This window comes from Calonectris borealis, chromosome 5 (assembly GCF_964195595.1).
Source record: "Calonectris borealis chromosome 5, bCalBor7.hap1.2, whole genome shotgun sequence".
In the NCBI taxonomy this organism is placed as follows: Eukaryota; Metazoa; Chordata; class Aves; order Procellariiformes; family Procellariidae; genus Calonectris; species Calonectris borealis.
In genome coordinates this window covers 10,280,180-10,296,794 of record NC_134316.1, presented here as the reverse complement: position 1 = coordinate 10,296,794, position 16,615 = coordinate 10,280,180, and the positions used below count along the sequence as shown (strand labels likewise).

Below are 16,615 nucleotides of genomic sequence, written 5' to 3'. Positions count from 1 at the left end.
TATCAATGCAATTAAAATCTGAATAAATGGACTATAAACTTAGTTTTCGGTTCAAAAAAGATCAGATTTCAAAAGAATTCAACAGGTGACCTACCAAACTGTTTTCAAAAATGTTGTCTCCTTATTTCAGTTCACTGGTTTTCACCTTTTTTTGGAAAGTCTTTCCCTAGCAGATGTATACCTTGCCCCACATTTGCTAAACTTGCTGTTTGATAACTGTCGTCTTTTACAAATTAAATTTGTGAACTTAATCTTTATTGTTTGAATTTAGACATAGTCAGATATGTGAGACTGAAAAACATTGGTATTTTAAGTGCATGTGAAGTTATAGAAGGAAAAACTGAAGATGACAAACTTTCTTTGCATTGTATTTTTTCAAAAAAATTATTTGAATCTTTGTGTGTGGTTTTTAAATGCTCATTTTCCCCCTCCGTGCTGTGTAGCCAGTACTGAGGAACTCAAAAATAACAAACCAGTGTGCTTGTCTAATAGATTAACGGCAAACACAGTTTAGTTAAGGAAATAGATTTCAGTTTTATGTTTCACAGAGGCTAGTATAAATGATAGGGAGAGACCATTTTTTAAAAGACTCATTACTGCAGTTCTGGATTCCTTTTTGATTAAAGACTCAAATAGCGAGAAGCTAACTACACTGCAGTTCGTCCATGTGGTAATTGGTGAATGGATTGAGATGGGTGGAGCTGTTTGAAAGCACCGAGAGGACTATTTCTTGGATTTGATTATCAACCCTAAGGCTGATTCATAACAGTTCCAAACATTCAGAGCCTCTCTGTAACAAGAAAATAATGATATCTTCTGGAAATGAGTAACTGTTTCTTTATCATAATGGTCTATTCACACACAGGTTAAATATTTTTTAACTCAGTTAAAACAGAATGCATTCTTTTTGAAGGCACATGATAATGTTTTTCTCTATAAACAGCTGTGCTAGATTCAGACTAATAAGGGAGAGTAAATTACATTTTGCCCTTTAGCTAGATCAAGGGTTCTACTGAAATCAACAGCCTTGTACCAATACAAAGCCTGTATAAGGAAAAGGAAGACCCCAAGGCTTCAGTTGCAGCCTCTGAGATCTACTGTAAATCGGTGGATCTGATTCTTCTCTCAGGTGGCTTCTGCAGAGTCATTTACATCTGTGCAGCAGGAGGACAAGGCTTGTCCCCACTTCGCAGAATGGCAACAACCACCTTGATTTGCGGAGCTGTGGAGAGTTTGAGTGCAAGAGAATAGAATGGGAGGCGCCTGGAGATGCCCCTCACTCCATCTGTATGTTTTTCTGCACATCCTTGCAAAGAGTATTTTAAAACCAATGGTGTTTTTCTACTCATGCTCTCTTGCGCCCTGCCTCATCCAACGGCCCCAGTGAGGACTCTGCTTTCTGTCTGTGAGCTGCAGTTCATCATGTGTAGCAGAGAGACTATTGCTCTCTCCTAAGGAAGGTGTCTTTGCGTTTCTTGCCCCATCACCACACACAGTTTACAGTCAATGAAGCCAGAAAAGGAGAACAATTGCTACTGTGAAATTATCCTGTCTACTGTTTACAAGGTGGAATAATTTTCACTTTACCATCAACAAACAAAAAGCTCCGTCACCATCTTACTGTGACATTTTTAAATACTGCAGTCCCAAAGTCCTCCATGAACTGAGATGTTAATAACATTTTAGCAATGACTGAAATATTTGCTTTATATAGTGCTGTTGGGGTCAGTTTTGACAGCATTCTGCAACTACACTGAGAGCAGAATTTTTTTTTAGTTCATTGCAAATACTTTGAACGCTACTTAATCACGCTTTGAACACTGTTATGGGAAAGGTCTGTCCCCGTTTGACCAAAAGGGAGCAAAGGAAACAGAAAAGCACTGGGCTGATCTTTGAAGAAGACAAACAGCCAGAGCTCTCCTGTTTTCAGAGAAATCAAGTGTTTGACATCTTTCAATGCAGGGCTTGATGCAACTGGGCACAGATGGGAAACGGGCAAAGACAACCTACGTATAGCCCAGGGTAAGTCCTACTTCAGGAGCTGCTAACTGAAAAACAGTTTTTACGCTTCCAAACCAAGTAAATCTACCATGGTAAGATTACCTCAAAAGGTTTTGAAAAGACACCAGGGCCAGGTCTCAAGTGCATAGGACCCAGAACCAACAACGCTAAGCAAAGCGCAGTGAACAGGGCCAAGGCTAAAATGTAAGATCTCCTAGGGCATGTTCTTCTGCTTATGGATTCGGTTAGGGAAAAGAGCTCTTTGTTTTTGGAACACAGCTTGGCCAATGCTTGGTGCTATATCTTGTTCTTGATCCCTGGACTTCGAAGGCTCATTCTTCAAGGGCCTCTGCATGCATGTGGAAGCTACATGTTGCTGTGGGATTATCCTCTGCAGCTGGAACCACTGGCCTGGTTAAAAACTTCTGGAATGGTAGGTACAAGAAGGCTCTGAGGGTTTTATTACTCTTATCGCTTGGACACATGTGGACATTACTTATACGTTACTCTGCACACCTCTGCAGCAGGGAAGGTCACAAACACTTCACAGCTATATATCTGAAGAGAGGGATCTGAAAATGTATCTGAACAATTTCTAGGGAAGTTTAAGCTCTCCTTGCTGAGCAGTGCCAGCTCAAGGATACTGGAAAACACATTTTTCATGCATGTGTTTCTTATTAAATGCAGCTGTCAAAAAAGAGGAGGGATCATGTTCCTGAAAAGGTGCAGCGAAGAGAAGATAAATGGTTGGAATAAAGCATTAACAGGAATGTGCCTACTCTGCCTAGGCAAAAATCACCACTTCTGTAGAACCTTCAGGGCAACCTTTAAACTGGCTGGCTCAGGCACTAGTAGCTGTCTCTAGCTGTGGGATTCCAGTGAATGCTGCACAAGCCCCAGTACTGGCCACACGAGCCACTCCTCCCTGTCCCCAGACCGGCTGGGAAGACACGGTGCTCTGCGCGAACTGCACTTTCCCAGTGCTGCATAGGTACATCTGGAGAGAGACTATCTTTAACTAAGCCTCGCTCTCCCTGCCATGCTGCAGATAATGTTTTCCAAGTGTGTTGGCAGTGAACTTAAACCACCTACCGCAATCTGATAATGCTTACCTCTAATCATTTTGCTGCAGTAAAATTATGGAGGTGAAAACAGCAAAGGCAAAGCGAGTGTTTATTTGCCTGATGGTAATTTTCCTCTTATTCAATAGATACAGATTCAGATTTTGTCCTCTGATCTAAATGCATATTCTGAAGGAGTTCTGCTGGATTTATACCAGTGCAATAGCAGAATTTGGCTTGTGATCTTCAGATGACAACATCAGTTAACAGACTTGCTTATTTCTCTGCAGCATATTCTTTGGGTTTTCTATGAAGTTCCTATTCAACAAGCATAATAGTCTAACTAGGATGCAGTTGTGTGGCAACAGAGTACCACACAAATTAAGATCACTCTGGGTAATATCACAAAAAAATATGTGTTTATAGCTTCATGCCAGTTTCTGACTAATGCTTTTGTTTGTTGCTATAGCAAACCACACATGAATCTGATCGCCAAAAGCATGTTTATGACTAACCTTAGCTCTCTGGGGATTGAAAATATGGAATTAAAAAAAAAAAAAACCAACCACAATACACAATGTGAGGAGAACATGACAGGAAACACCTTTTTTGGCATGAGTTACTATGAACATTAAAAGTGAAGAACATCATGAGTGGAAAACGTTAGGAAATGGGAACTGTGGGAATAACCAGCTTTAACCCACAACGATTCAACTACAGCTTTTATTTCACGTCGCAAAGTTGTCTGTGCAGGACTAGAGTACATTGCAGGAAGTCCTGGCTGCCTGTTAAGGGACGGATTTAAGCCTCTGAAATCTGGAGAAGCTTTGGATCACACTTTAAAACGTTCAGACCACTTTACTCAAGATCATTTTCACACTTTGCCTTGACACCCAGGACACTGGTATTCACTTAATTAATTTCTACTACAATTTATACTTCGGTAGTTTCCAAGAGCCTGTCCCAAGACTGACACCTCATTACGCTGTACAAATACACAATGAAGAACAATGCCGGCCCCAAAGAGCTTTCTGTCGAACTAATGGGGAGAGCCAAAGGGAGAGGAGGATGGACAGAGGCAGACTGGGAGGCAGAGACAGAGAGGCGATGTGACTGCACCACCTACCAAATCAGAGGCTGAACCCAGGTGTCTTGCACCCCAGTTCACTTGTCTGATTCAGGTTGCCAAATACGCTACTGTGGGAAGAAGAATACACTATGTACCCTGCAGAGGAGGGAAAATCAATACAGTTAAAGTGATTCCTGAGCTAGGATAGCTTACAACAAAGCTACGTTATGTCAGGCAAAATTTATATTAGTGTTGCCCTGTTATTCTTAATAACATCTTTCCTTCATGGGTAAAAAAAATAGAAGGGAGTATTGCTGTATCGTGTATAGACACAGAAAAGATCTATGTTTTCTATCGATATTAATTACTCTGCTCTAGACTACATATTGCATCTTTATTCACAGATTTTTACTGCGCATAAAGACATATGATTATCACAATTCATGGCAAGTTCTTCCATCATCTCTCCCAACACTCAGCAGAGAGTTTTAAGATCGTGTACAGCTTTGGGGAGAGCGAGGTCTGACCAAGCTGTAATGTTCCAGGTATTTCCAAGGAGGTGTTCATGAAAGACATCTTGACTCATCAGTAGGATAAACAGGACAGTGCCATAAATGGAAGCATACAAAAGTCTGTAGGACTCAGATGATACCTGCTGGTCATTTAGTGCCACAGGATCAAATTTTGAAGTACTGAGATTTCATTCTGTGCCTACTCAAGCAGGACATCCATGGGCCTCAATGAAACTGATATATGGCATGCTACATCACATTCATCTTGTAATTCAGACTGTGATATGGGCTGAGATCAGCTTTGATTCCACCTTGTAAAATCCAGCCGAGCACACAGCATTGCACACAGTAATCATGCCTGCATCCTTGTAAGAGTAACTACTTTTTGAAAAAAATGCAAGCATTTTGTAGATTAGCCATGAATTCAATTGATGTATACAGCACGTAGCATTAAGACATCAGTGTTGTATAAAGTGAAAAACAAAGGCAAATAAGATGTAGGCAGAAGTTTTCCAGCTATAGCCTGAATATCACTTCTGGACTACAGAGCAATTGCTGGTGACATGCAGAAGGCCATATATGCCTCTCTGCTTTCACATGCTTTTTCAGTTCTTCACATTTGGCAGAAAATGCATCTTACAGAAAAGAAAAAAAAAAAAAAAAGATGCCAGGCTTCTTTCCTCCACACTGAGAGCCTGAAAACAGCTTTGGGTACTGGAAGAACCATACGGAGACCCCTTCAAAATAGCTACCTCTTTCCCTGTGACTTATCCCAAAAGCAACTGCTCTTCCCTGTGAGTGGTGCAGAAAATTAGATAAGAGATCATAAGTATAGGTGAAAGGTGTTGCCAACCCAGCTCCTGCTCTGAATAGCTTTCTGATCTGTAGTAGCAGAAGGCACTGGTTACTTATGGATACGTATTTATGCAGGCACAGTGCTACCTAATGAGCATCTTTCTCTTCGGGCTCTCAAAGGGCATAGCTACCCCTCTTGCACCCTCTGCCGTATCAATCACCCGGACAGCATTGCCTGGCACATATGACTATGCCAGTTTGGCAGCTGCGGCATTTGGTCATGGTCACCAAGGAAGTCCCTGCACCTGCCTAGAGCACCATGTGAAAGCAGGCGAGCCCTCCCCGCTTCACAGAAAGTAAGGAAGCAAAGCAAAAAAATGACTTGCTCAAAGTCACAAAGCAAGTTGGCAGCAGAGCCAGCAATAAATACGACCCAGATGTCCTGGATTCCACCTCCTCCCTGCACCATGCTGCCTCTCTTAGCTCAATGCTGGAAGGAAATGTTTTACATTTACTCATCCCTCCTTTTCCTTTGTCAATAGAAATTAAAGCAGGCATCTGACTGCCTAAGCTTTGAATACTCCGATGGTTTCCAAGGCTTGCAGTCAAGTCAGCCAACATTTCTATTGAATCCAGCCCTAATGGACCACTAAAAGCGATTTCTTTGCCAACTAGCCTATCAATCAGTGCAAACTCATCTAAGCACACATTACTTTTATATAGATATGCATTGTATGTATAAATTTCATGACTTTGCAAAGAATTACAAAAATACTATTGTTGCAACTCAGCCAGTGAATAGACCAATCTACCACTATTCAAAAAATTAAAATACTGCATCATGATTTTTGTAAGTATAGATTTAAAACAAGCCTCTATACATTTTTACTGTGTTGAAAGGTAGGAAGGTCTCTCAGGATGGTTCTTGCATTAAACCTACTCAGCTTTGCTTAAAGACTGATGTCTAATTAGCATTAATTTTCCATTAATTTATTTTGTGAAGAAAATGTCCAAATATTTAAGATTTGCTCATTAAGCTATCTATGGTGTCTGTGTGGAGGGCCATTTCCATGCATTTTCCAAAAGCGATGTACATCTCATTTCCATGGGAATACGTCATGTCCTGTCAACAAAATATCCTTACCGCTGTCAGCCCAAGGTGAGTCCAGGATTCTGAGTGTTTGAACTCTCTTCCTTGTGGTTTTTTTCACCCTTCAGGCGAGTGCCACTCCATTTTTCCTGCCTGTCATCAAAAAAATCCAGCTGGGAGCTATAGGTGTTGCTATAACTCCACTGCAAACGTGTTGCTCCAGCTACTGAAGGGTACTTTGGAAGAGCTGGACAGAAGTTAAAAAGAAATGCAGCATTGCACGTTGTATCCTTCTCTCCCCCGAACACCCAAGGGGCATGACAGTGGGAACAAAAACTTTAGCAGCTGCAGGTTGCCTAAAATACTTAACTCCTCTTTGCAGAACTCCCTCATTTTTCTTGACTAGAAAACAAATGTACGCAAGATTTTGCATTCAGGTCTCCAAGCAGAGGTCTCTGCCCCTCCGCAGGACAGCAGCAGGAGATCCCACACGTAGCAAGATCACAGTGCTCATGCTCAGTCATACTATGTGCCTCCACCACGAGCACTTTGCATGAACCCACATGCTGGATAACTACATCCACAGCTTTGCTCCAGCCAGCGGGGATTTATTATGACTGAGAATTTTGGAGATCTTCTAGACAATGAAACAAACCAAAACACAGACTAAAAAAGAGTCTGCCTTCTTTCTCTGTAAAACTGTTTCCACTCTTTCCTCATTACTGCCACCTCTGTTTTGCTCAACTTGCTTGACACAAAGCTTGTAGGTCCTCTGAGGCACGTCCGGGTAGGTGGCTATGTATCACCTAACACGGTGGGGACCTTAACCTGCCATCAGAATGCAGCAGCAACAAACGACAAGAATAAGTCTTGACAAACATGGCTGGCTTGTGCCATTTTTGTGCAACAACAGTAAATTTGACAGATTTGAGTCTGCCTTCATCCCAGAGACATTGCCTTCTGCAAAGTCTCTGCAAAGCAGGAAGCTCTCACTCCTTCTCCTCAGAGCTATTGCAGCCAGGTTAAGGACGCTGCTCCTCGCTGCGATTCATCAGTGCCAACTTAGCAAGTCCCAGCTCCCTTCCCCTGAGCGTGCAGGCTCTGGCTGGCCTCGTACGTAGTTCCAAGTGTGTCCCAGAGCCAAAACCTTATCGCAGTCCATCTCTGTCTCACAAGAACAGAGTTAGTGGAGGAGTTAGCGTGGTCTGTTTGTGCTGGTGTGACAGCCAGCTCCTGTTTTGGATGAGTGGATGATGGTTTTCCCTCCCTCTCTGTCCCTTACTGAGCATTTAAAAGAGAAGGGTTTGTGGGAAGGAGAAAATGCTCATTTTCATGGCTTTTTATACCTTGTTTGCCCTCCCTTTGCTCTGGTGCAAATGAAATCCCCAGGCCCAGGTTCATGGGCTGGGTCTGTGTGTGCTGCTCAGGGGCCTGACTTTTGTCAGCCCAGGCCATGAAATAACAGTGTGATAGCGGAGAGGTGTTCGTGCAGCACCTGAATTTACCTGCGGTCCCCCACACAGAGGACTGCTGTCAGAAGACTGTTTTTTGATGCATGTCACAACTTGGGAGAGCATTGCAAAAGCGCTGCTTCCCTATCACATGGCAGGGTGGAGATCTGCTGACTCCAATCCTCATTTTTCAAAGCAGGGCTGAGACTGATCGTGAACCAGCAACGAGCCCCAAACACAAAGGAGTGCAAATAAATTAATAAAACACAGCTGAGAATGGTGGGGGCAGCGGTCACCAGAAACACCCCAAACGCCCTGCCCGCTGCGAGGACTCCTGTGCGTCTCGCTGCTTATGTGCCAATACAGCTCCGCGGCGCCTGGGTCTGATGCAACGTCTGCGAGGTGTTTCCCCTGGGCTGGACAGGCTGTGGTTGCCCACAGGGGTGAGGAAGGGATTTTGCTGCGTGGGGTTGTCTCACCCACGCTGGTTTTCACTGTGTGGCTGGACATGTGTGTGTGGCCCTGCTGGCTGCTCTCTCAGTGCCCTTGAGAAATAATCCAAAATCACTGGTTTTCTTTCCCTGCCATTTGCTTCTGTCCGTGCTCCGGGGTCGTCTTTGACTCCATCACTGCATCACCAGGGTTTGCAGGCACCTTCAGGCAGTCTCGCTGAGGCACTGGCGGTGGGGTCTGCTGTGGGCTCCTCTGCTCCCAAACCTGTCTTTTTGCCAGGGTATCTTCTCTCAACCCTGCCTCTGCTGGGCAGGCTGACCCCAGAGATACCAGCCTGCAAAGGACTTCAAGGTGAGCCTGTGATAAGCTTCCTTCATGGATGCTGTATGAATTTAAACTTTTCTTCGGAAGAAAACTCTAGAAACTGAAGATAGGAAATCAGTTTTTTTCCAAAGGTTTTCCTACCCAAGCCTTGCCATCAGCTATGGTCCACATCCAACAAGTTAATCCGACTCAGCTACTTCAACCCCTCTGTTTGAGAACACCTTGTGCCTCTCCAGTGATGAGTGCCCTGAACGCCCCTGCCAGCACCGCGCTGCCAGGATGAGCGCCATTTGCCTGCATGCAAACACCTCACCGGCTCAACCATCAACCCATCTGCTCTGCCATCTGCCCACCACAGCCTTCCCTACTGCTGCGCGGTGCAGTTGTCTCCTGGGCAAGCCATGGTCCTACGCTGAAAGAGAGGGATTGCATCATTTTTTAAATCAAGAAAGACATTTCTGCATTTGTACGGCAACGTCCTCCAGAGCCTGTAGGTTGACGGGGACGTCAGCTTGCCAGGCACTGACTGGATGTACAGTAAATGCCGCTGACACAGTAGCTATGGGTGCTGGCCCTGAAGAGACGAAACACTGCTGCCCTCCAAAGAGCATTTGTGCTACCAAATTCCCCCTGCCTACAGCCACTGAGATCCTGCCACTCTGGGACACTGTATTTTCCAATACTCTCTGAGCAGGCTGGCCTCTGAACAGACATACCCCAGGCGTCCACCTACCCGCCCAGGCTCCCAGTCCTGCTGTGCTCAGCAGCAGCAGCAGAGGAACGATGTTCCAGGTTTCTGGCATGAGCCCCATGGACTAGGGCTGGCCACATGGTCGGGATGTGAGCGGTTCTGCAGGGCTGGGACTGTTTATCCACAGTAGCGAAGCAGAAAAAGGGAGAAAGGGAGAGAAGGAGGGGGAAGCACGGGGCAGAGCTCCTAGGCAAATGTGCTGTGGACAGTTTGCTTGGGCTCCTCGGAGACTCCTGACAGCTGCTGTGATCTCCTCACCATGAGACCGAGGGATGATTTGTTGTCACATGCACTGAGCACCCTGTTTTCTTTCTAAGAAACAAGCTGGTATATTCGGGAGAGATTACATTCATTCTTGAGCTTATCTGCAAGTGCTAGGCTTATTCTCTGGGCTTTAAGGTTTATTTAGAATAAATAAGGTTTATATATTTGGTTGGTGAAGCATGCAATGTATACATTATAATTATGTAATTAATGCCCTAATCTCTGTGATGAGCTTTCCTGGCATAACCCAGTACAGTTATTTAAAAGCTTCTTTTTAATCTCTGAGGAAGGATAATTTTAAAAAGAAAAATATTATTTTTCCTGCTATCTCTATCCAAACCATTTCATTCACAGATTCCTCTTAGACTGACTGAAGCAGTTGTTAAATCCACTGTGGACATATAATCCAAATAGAGATGTAAAAGATCACAGTGCCATTACTAAATGTATTCCTTTCATAACAGTTCTGTGGGGGTCCTGCCTCCATCCAGCTCTGCAAATCACTGGAACGTCCCCTTATAAATACCTGTGTGTGAAATACCTTTCAAAAGTCTGTTTTACACCACTTACACAGTCAATAATTTTCTAGTCCAACACATGCCCCAAAAGAAGGGAGGGAGAGCAGAGCCCAAGAACATACTACCCTTCACGACCACTCCAGCACTGGCTGTTCATAGGAAGCCTGATTAATAAGTTAGCATCACAACTGTGCACATCATTTGCCATTGTAGCCATCCATCACCGTGAGTACAAGAGCCGCATGTAGTCATTCTCATGTGAAAATGCCCAGTTTGCTTCCAAAATGGGCTCTGACTAACTGGTTACTTTAATTAGGCACTGAGTTGTCTGAGCTATTTGTTGTGCAAATAATTTTCTCTCATAATCAAGCCCATTATGTGAAAAAGTCAACCTTAAGGAGCGTGAGGACAGTTCATATAAAAATCAATGCAACCTTTCACTAAAACATAAATCAGATCAACTCTGACATATATGAAAATATTTGGGGAATGCTTAATGACATTTTTGTGTTCTTGTAAATTATTTGCTTTCGGCTGATTTTAGAAGCAGGAATAGGGAAAGCTCAGCTCACACCAGGAAATATCAGCAGTCGAAACCACTAGCTTTCTCATGATAGTTTCAGAGACCTTCGGCTCATATACCTTCCAAGACACCCACATGCATTTCAAACAAAAAACCCAACCTTTCGGATGCTTATCTGATCTGAGGGAGAGTTGCTAACCCCTTTGAGGTTCACCAAAAGCTGATTTCTAACTCTTTTTCAAAGTAACGATGCCTAATCCCACTTAGACATTTTTCCCCTTTGGAATATAATGCAATCATCAGTTAAAGCAGTTCTTGCTGTGTAGAAAATTTATTATCCCATTCGCTACCAAACTCTAATTTTTGCTCCTGCATGCATGTCCTTTGAGTTTCTTCTTCATGCTAAAATTTCCATTTTGGAAGTCACTCCTCCAAGGATTTCTGCTAAGGCTGGATCTTTGGATTAAAATGAGAATGGCATGAGGCAAGGAAAAGTTCCTGCATCTACTTATTTTGAGGGAAAAATAGAGCATTGTGCCTGGCTGACAGTCAAAGGGCTGGGTGCTGGGGCAAACCACACAGCAAGTAAATGAAGAGGTGACTGTGGAAAGCTGGATGACATTAGCTTTCTAGGGCTAGTACAAAGTATGGCATACTTAGGAAAAATAGGGATGGTTGGACTAATAAAACGTGTGAGCTTCCAGGACTCACTGCAAGGAAGATTTTATATCTATAGTAGTTTATTAGACTATTTAGCTAGGACTTGTAGAAAGGGGAAGAAATACGTGCAGCTTGAAACCTTTGCTTTTCAGTGCTGGTTGAGTGAGGCCGCAAACATACTGCTCTTCGAGGGGGAAGAGCTGAGAGGTCAGTGGGCAGGTAGAAAGGTATTTAAAATCAGATGGCTGCATGGATAACAGCTGCTCCCCTGACTCTGCGGATGTCAGGCACAGCCCACCGCTATCAAAATCAAGTGGTGTTTGTTCTCTTAACTACAGAGAAAAATAACATTTGTCCAACAGCGAAGAGCAGTTACTACATCTTTGGAGTCTCAAGCATTTATCAGCAAGCTTGGAAATCATATAAACCTTATCTCCTTGTTTGTGTTTTTGAAAAACAGATAACTTTGCCCTCTGAAGACACTGCTATCTTTATTGGGCAGATGAAGTGCGCTCCGTGCCTGCTGTTATTCAGGCACTCACATTCCTGCTCCGTGGAATTTCACTGGGATTTGGGCTGTTACTGTGGCCTGGGACTCGCTCCCTGCAGAGCTGCCATGGGAGCAGATGGGTCCCCTATCAGTAACCTTGGCTTATTTATTACTTACATGCTATAGTAACCTTAACATATTTTGACTTGTTCCAGTCACTCTGGACTACACGTTTGGTCAGATTTGGATGGTGAACCCATGGGTTCCCCTTCTCTGACAGAATACTGTATACCCATTCTCTGCAATAAGTCAGCGGTTACTTCCACATATTTGGCTACCTACAGCCTCCTTTCAGGAAGTAAACATGTTGGTAGGAAGTATTTAGTATGTGAAAGGTCTTCTTCTAGCCTGACGTTTTGTTTTCCAACATAAAATAATGAATTCCAGCCTTGATTTTAAAATCCGGAGTGAGATGAACAAACGTTGTTTATTTAGCAAATTTCCCTAGGTGCAGCTGTAATCCTCCCGCACCGGGCTAGGCACAGCTGCGGGTGATCCAAAGGATCTTTCTTGCCACAAGAGTGTTGTCTTGATTTCTGCCGCATGTGGAGAGATGGCAACCTAGTCTTGGTAGGGTTTAATCTTAGCTCCGTCAGGAGTTGAATCCCCTACCTCGCTCGGCGCTGCTCCACCACTTGGCTTTGGAGGGAAAAGCCTGCTGGGCAGATTGGAAGTTACAGCTACGGGAAGCAGGAAAGGCAGTCGTTGTTAGATGACGATGTCAGGAAGACAGTTTTTTAGCGCACTAGGCTCAGGGACATGGCAAACTGCCTGAAAGCAAAAGCTCGCCCTTGCTTAGTCTGCCTGTGCAGGTCCTGCCAGGTCCCCTCCTCGCTCAGAGCAGGGCTAATGTTGAGGCCTTTCGCAACCTTACTGGTTTGGACTGAACCTGCAACATGGAGCCCAGAAACACAGTGAGATGTTTTTCCAGAGGTGGAGGCCCTAATTTTTCCAGTGCATATTTTGCTGCTCCCTGATGCGAGGGACTTTATGGAATGCAATACGCATTCCATATGCAATATGCAAAATGTTGCAATACGCAAAAATAGCTAGATGTAAAAAATAAATTGAATCTATTTACTCAAATATTTACTCAGAATATAAGCCAGTAATTTTCACACCTTTCAAATACACTGCCTTATATTCTGATTATTTAGGTCTCCTGATGTGAGGAATCCTGGAAAAAATCTTACTTAAATCCCTCAGTATTTTACGCTTGCACAGAATGAACTGACTTCTTTGCCCTAGTAGAAAAGTCAAGGGGAAAAAAAACCAACCCAAAGCTCTATGCATCTTTAGAGGTTCAAACCAAGGAAATACACATTCCTGTGGCTTCATACAAGACGTGACACTTCAGTAAGGTCCCGATGCTGTACGTCCTACTCCCCCCACTCCCAATGACCACGTTAAGTAAAGTGCCTGTGCAGTTCCTGGCGCGGCTTCCCAGAGCAGGGTGCCTCCGAGCACGGGGCACTGAACCCACTGAAGTCAAGAGGAGGTTAACTCAAATCATAGCTATTCCCCTGACCGTGTATTACAGACTGTTGGATTTTGTTTCAGTGATGAGCTTCAAGTACAGCCAAAAGTGAATAGAGGCACGTTGACCTCATAGTTGTGAATACAGATTAAGCGTCCAAGACAATTAAAAGCAGAAAATATGTGCCATCTCCAAACCCCCGGCGAATCAGTGCTAGAAGTTACCGCTTCCCCGTCAGACTGAAAAGACGTTAACACCCGCTGTAGAGGAGGTTGGAAGGCAGCCATCCTCGATGGATTGCTTACGAGCACTGACTAGAGTTAAACCGACTTCAGTCGGAGATTTACACAAGCCTCGTAATCTAATAGTAGAGTTTACTTTACAAGAGTGCCACACCAAAGATAGTAAAATGCAATTTTAGCTAACAAATCTACATGCTTCCACAGAAAAGCTATAGCCATCATGGAACATGTCAGCACCGCAGAGCGCCTGGTGCAGATTTATAGTTTTCAGTTTATTGCTGAAGCGTTATTGTTAACTCCATTGTTATAGAGTTACTGCAATTAAAAGTTCCAGTCACACTTATCATTTTTAAACATAGCTAATAAAACCCAATAAATTCTGAGATGTTATATGTTTTCCTGTGCTGTTAAACATATGAAATTTTTTCATGCTGGATTTTTGACCTAGGTTAGGATAGCTTTTGGAAGTAAATTGGCTGCCATAAGCCGCTTTTACCCTAATTTGCTTGGATCTGCAAAATTCCTTATAGTTTTTCTTTACTAGAGTAAGAGATATAGCAAGGCAATACTTAGAAGTTTTGCCTCGTGCATGCAACAGGTGATCGTAAGCCAAGTACTGTATCTCTTATGAGTCACCTTCCAACTTTTGATGCTTCTTGTTTCATAAATTATAAAGAATAGTTATTTTTATTGTAAAGGGGTAGCCTTTTGGTGTTTTCTCTCATGCAAGTAAAGTTTTTTTTCTATCAAAGCTTTAAGAACATGTACTTTTCGTTCTCTCTACAGGTGGCTACAGATACAAATCCTACTTCTGATCATCTGTATTCATGTGTTCAGAAACATTTAAGGTACATGGATAGGGCAAAGAACCTAGACAGGTGGATAGAATAATTTTACCCAGCATATCTCCTAGCACTTTGTGAACTAGCCTCAGCAGCCTCGCAGTGAACACATGCAGGATCCCACTTCTACTGACAAGGTTATGGACCCGTTTTTTAAATGCTTCGAGGTTAATCTTAGTCTCAAATACCACTAACATAGAGAGATCCTCGTGCCAAGTCAGTATATTATGATATATATATATTGCAAACGGTATGTATTGAGAGACAATATCCACACAAATAGAATGCCTCTTGTAGAAGCACAGATACTATAAAAATCCAAACATATCTATGGGGAAAACAAATAACAGAAAGCTCATATTCATCAGAAACCAACTTCACTGTAAGTAAAGTGCAATTTGCACCTTGCATTTCATTGCAACAACTGGGACTGGCTCTTTGTACTACAAACGAGAGTTTCGCTATCTTTGAGATCGTACGATGGGTTAAGTAGAGAGACAGAGGAAGCAAGAAAAACAACGTGCGTGATCTGGAATAGAGATTCCTGAATGGAGGGGTGTGTATAGGACAGAGAACCAACATCCTTCTGAAAGCTTTGGGAGGCTTAGTGCACAAGCTTGAAACCCCTGCATTAAATGGGGATCAGAAACTTGTTAGCAGGCTGAACACATTCGTCCATCCCTGATCTCACTTCTTCCTATACACAAAAAAGAGACAAAGCTTTACGCCAGGTGGGATGCACCTTGGCTGAAGTTCTGGCCATACTTGTCCCCAGCGGTATCGCTTAACGCACAGCACCTTCAGGTTTCACTTATCAAGTACAGCATCCCAGAACTTTATGTCTTTATAATCAGAATGTCCCTTTTCTGTATCGAAGGACGCAAAATACACACGCCCACATCTCTTTGCAATTTTAAAAGCCCATCATCTACTGCAAACTTCTGCAATCTGCATCAGAGATTAAAAAGAAAGAAAGAGGGGGGAGGGGGGGGGTGTTTTTAAAAAAAAAAACTTACCAAAAATAACTGAAGTTCTCTAAAGTTGCCCTGAAGTTGAAATAGCCCAGAACACCAGTGCAGAGCCTGCCTTAAACTCTCTCTCTTTCTCACTCCCCCTCTCTCTCCAGCAATTGGAAGGAGGGCTGTGCAGAAATTCAGCAAACAATTTTCCTTCTATGTCGACCGGGGCGTTCCTCTACGGGCAGAAAGGGGATGGCTAAGCCTGGGTGAGGCTTGTTGCTATCCCCAAGCCAAAGCGCGCTGTGGCAGATTACACAGCCTGTGAAATCCAATCCCTTTCTCTACTAAGGCAACAGCTGTACGGCTTCAGCTGAGGCGGGAGCAGCGGACAGACCCTGGGCTTGCTGCTGGTCAGGCTTTCCGTGCCGGGGGACGCGGAGGAACGGGGGTACACGGGTTTCCGAAAGCTCCGTGTCTTCTCCCCGCTTACTGCCTACAGCTACAGGCAGAAGCGTACACAGGGTGGAGATACGGGGCAATTTCCTCAGGACTGAAAGTATATGGGATGTGGGCGCCCGCGCAAAACAAACATCTCTTTTCCTGAAATTCATTCCCAGCCTTGCTTCAGGACATAAGCGGGTAATTAACATTATACGTATTAGTAAATTCTCATGCAAGCATGCACACACACAGGATGCAGTCTGTCACAACAGCGTGGTTCAAACGGGTTTCAAGGCTGCTCTAGTGTCCTTTTTAAGTTCATTTTTCCTTGTCATTTTTAGTCAGCTGTTTAATTCTTTCCGAAAAAAACCCCGAATGCTGAGCTGACAGACCTTACGCCAAATGAAGCGTTATCATGGCTTGCAGCGTGGGAGTGCCGGTGTGCTTAGTGCTGCCTTTGCAGGCTCTCCTGATACTAACACATGAAGAAAGCCACTTAGTGCCAGCAGAAATGGATTTATTAAAATTCCCAGCCCTTCCTCTCACCTGTTTCTATTTCTCCACCCCCTGCAAAGGAAAGAAATTTGTAATACAGCTGATTCCACCCTCTCTCAGGAATTCTACTGATCCTC

The 16,615-nt window shown here is 43.7% G+C and overlaps 1 protein-coding gene across 3 annotated transcripts in view; it reads right to left on the bottom strand.

The window, feature by feature from the left end:
• The window catches only part of AHNAK2 (AHNAK nucleoprotein 2), a 76,870-nt gene that overhangs the window by 39,243 nt on the left and 21,012 nt on the right, over positions 1–16,615 (bottom strand). The window contains exon 1 of one of the 3 annotated variants that reach the window (XM_075150938.1): positions 15,600–16,066. The exons of the other annotated variants lie outside the window; for them this stretch is intronic. The gene's annotated coding sequence lies outside the window, so the exon portion shown is untranslated. Of the gene's footprint in view, positions 1–15,599; positions 16,067–16,615 lie in introns of those variants that run through there. 3 annotated transcript variants of the gene reach the window in all.